Source organism: Plectropomus leopardus, chromosome 8 (genome assembly GCF_026936395.1).
Source record: "Plectropomus leopardus strain MGB_pleo_1.0 chromosome 8, ASM2693639v1, whole genome shotgun sequence".
In the NCBI taxonomy this organism is placed as follows: Eukaryota; Metazoa; Chordata; class Actinopteri; order Perciformes; family Serranidae; genus Plectropomus; species Plectropomus leopardus.
Window position 1 is genome coordinate 38,013,048 of NC_142183.1, and position 3,391 is coordinate 38,016,438.

At 43.1% G+C, this 3,391-nt stretch overlaps 1 pseudogene; it reads left to right on the forward strand.

Annotated features, from left to right (window-relative positions):
• Window positions 1-856: 856 nt before the first annotated feature.
• Window positions 857-3,391, forward strand: part of LOC148189045 (uncharacterized) — a 38,820-nt pseudogene continuing 36,285 nt past the window's right edge.

Here is a 3,391-nt window from a genome sequence, read left to right on the forward strand (position 1 = left end):
ATCACTACGGCGATGCAGAAGCCCACATGCACGTTCACGCGGTAGAGTCCCGCGGGTCTGATGCGTGTTCATTTTATGTCTGAAGAAATGTCCGAATTCCAAATCTTGATTTGGAAAATAGCGCATTTTACATCTTTAGGACTTAATTTTTTTAATAATGGCTATAAAAAAATGCGTTCTGAAAAGTCAACATGTCTCAAAAAAAAAGGAGGTCTCTTTCCCAATGTTAACAAATGGAGAAAGGTCTTTCTGGGCCAGTGTGCATCACGTGACGCTGTAGTTCCACTTTCGGCCACTATGTAAATTTTGCTTCAGAGGGTGGTGCACTTCCTGGGGGCTTGGGCGGGACGAGCACAGGCAGCTACAGCAGACGGTCTGTCGGCACCCTCACCAGGAAGCAGCTTTACTGAACGCTGTGAACGGTTAGTATGTAAAATAAGAAGCCTCGTTATCTTTGTGGGAACTTTTAACAGCCAAAGCTTGGAGATAATTTGTTGATGCTGTTTTTATCTGTCACATGTTAATGTACTGTTTGAACCTGTGCATGGTGTTAATACATGCTTATTGCTAGCTAGCTAATGTCCACTCAAAATAGTGTCAGCTGAATGTTAAAGTTAGCTTAGTGTTAACAGTCTGAGGACAGCTCAAATACTGGCAAGTTTGCGCGACTATAATTTATATTTCCGCCATTTCATGCGGTAGAAAAGTGGTTCAACTGCTGCTGCTGTCGGGGGCAAAGGAAGGAGGTGGAGGTGTTTATGTTGTGGATGCCGCGAGCTGCGCACCACGCGTTGATCTACTCGACCCGCTCCGTGCCCACTCTCTTTCCCCCTCTCACTCTCTCTCGCACACACACGCTTGTTTACATGCTGGTTTTATGTGTAACACAGACGTCATTTCGGTTCTATTACCATATTTGTTTTTTAACAGTGATACTGTTGAGCTGAGTTGTTGAGCTAAAAGTTTCCTTGTTTTCTATTTTTAGAGATCCTTGTGTTGTGAGGATGCTGTGGAAGTGTAAGTATTGTGAGTTTATGTGTGAGAAAAGGGGTTACCTGTTAAAACATTATCGGTTAAAACACAGAAAATATGGTAGAACTGTCCCATTTCCCTGCTTACACCAAGAATGTGTGTGCACATTCAACTCCATTAATGCACTCAAGGTCCACTTAGCAAAGATTCACCAGAAAACCCAGGGTGCACAACCAAGAGACACTGCATAAGTAACCTTTCAGTGTCAGTCATGTGATTTTTCTGCACCCTGCACAGAAGCAGTCTTTCTCACTCACCTGCACAGTACACATTTGAAGGTAAATCATAGAGTCCAGTGCCCATTTAATGGCTGTAACTTTCACACCAATGTGTATGCACCCAGAAGTAAGGAGTACAGAACACACAACTGGAGGATGTTCAGGCCAGAAATTGTCTCTGGTAGTGTAACTAATGAAATGGCCCAAGAAGAACATGAGCCTCCAAATGACACCTCTGAATCAGAAGACTGAGGATTCTACCAATGAAGATCTTCATTATCTAGAGAAACAGCTGGAGCACAATCAAGCAGCTCTTTTTTTAAAAGATGCAAACAGTGCTACACATTCCAGAAAATATGGTACAAGAAGTTATACAACAGCTGTTACAGATGTGTGAACTAGCCCAGCCACTACTGCATAATGCAGTCAAGGACATTCTGAAACAACATACAGATGTAGACGATTCAGTTGTGGAAGAGTTAGTCAGGGCTGCCGCAAAGAGTAATGTGATCATGAAATTCTGCAGCAAGGATGGCCCCTTATCAACAACAAAAAGGAGAGCAGCATATGTGAATAAAAACTTCACAGAGGTTAAATCAGTGGAGTACCTTATTGAAAGAGGAAAAAAATGTAGTGCTGTATATGTACCTTTGCATCCAATGCTACAGAAGATGTTGAATAGGGCAGACATTTTGGATAAAGCTCTTCCCATCCAAAAGCATGTGCAACATGAGTACAGTTCATACAGAGATGGTTCGTACTGTAATGACAATGACCTCCTTAAAGGGGGGAAATCAAAATCTCTGTGGGACTTTATACAGATGACTTTGAAGTGTCCAATCCTTTAGGAACATCTAAAAAGAAAAAAAAAACATAAAAGGAGTGCAGTGTATTGGGTGATAGCTAATGTGCCATCAAAATACAGATCCACACTCCACTCCATTCAGCTAGCCGTTTTGTGTAAAGCCTCTGATGTAAAAGAATTTGGCTATGCCAAAATTCTCCACCCTCTCATTGAGGATCTGGCTTCTTTGGAGCAACATGGTGTGTATGTTGAGAAGTTGGGAGAATGTGTCAAAGATACAGTTTTATATGTGGCCGCAGATAACCTGGCTGCTCATTCTCTGGCAGGATTCTTCGAAAGCTTTACGGTGGACAGATTCTGCATGTTCTGCATGGCGACGAGAGGCGAGATGCAAGCCAAGGAGGTTAATTCAGGTGCTTTTGAACCCCGCACTATAGACACTCACATCCAGCAGGTGTAGGAGGTAAAGCAGGATCCCACCATGGCAAAAAGGTATGGTGTTAAAGGAGAGTGTGTATGACTGACAGTCTGGAGCACATTCATGTTGTCCGTGGGTACCCCCCTGACATCCTCCATGACCTTTTGGAAGGGATTGTTCCTGTTGAGCTATCGCTCTGCATTTCAGACATGATTTCTAAGAAATATTTCACCATAGAAACACTGAACCATGCCATGAAAACTTTTGAATATGCTTTTCATGACAAAACTGACCAGCCTCAGCCAATTGCCCACGGCTTCTCTACCAAAAGGACCATGGGTGACAATGGCCATGAGAACTGGACCCTACTCAGGCTGCCCCCACTTATCATTGGCCATAAAGTCCCTGAGGGAGACAATGCATGGAACATTCTGCTGCTCCTAAAAGACATTGTTGAGTTGGCTGTCGCAACAAAGCACACTGAAGAGTCAGTACATTTCCTTGACTGCAAAATGTCAGAGCACAGAGACTTGTTGCAAACAACATTCCCAGATGTTAGATTACAGCCAAAGCATCACTACCTCGAGCATTACCCCGAGATGATCAAAGCATTTGGTCCCCTTTCAGATGTTTGGACAATGCGATTCGAGGGGAAACACAAATTCTTCAAACGGGTGATTCGTAATGCACACAACTTCAAAAATGTAGCTCTTACATTGGCTGTTAAGCATCAGAAAATGATGGCTTACTATTTGGACACAAGTTCATTTCTCAAGCCTTCAGTTGAAATGGACAAGGTCACTACAGCATCAGTCACATCTTATCCTGAGAATGTCCAACAGGTTTTCTGCCAGAGTTCCTCAGCTTACATCAGTTCTTGTTGCATCATCAGTCTATGTAGATGGAGTTAGCATTGCA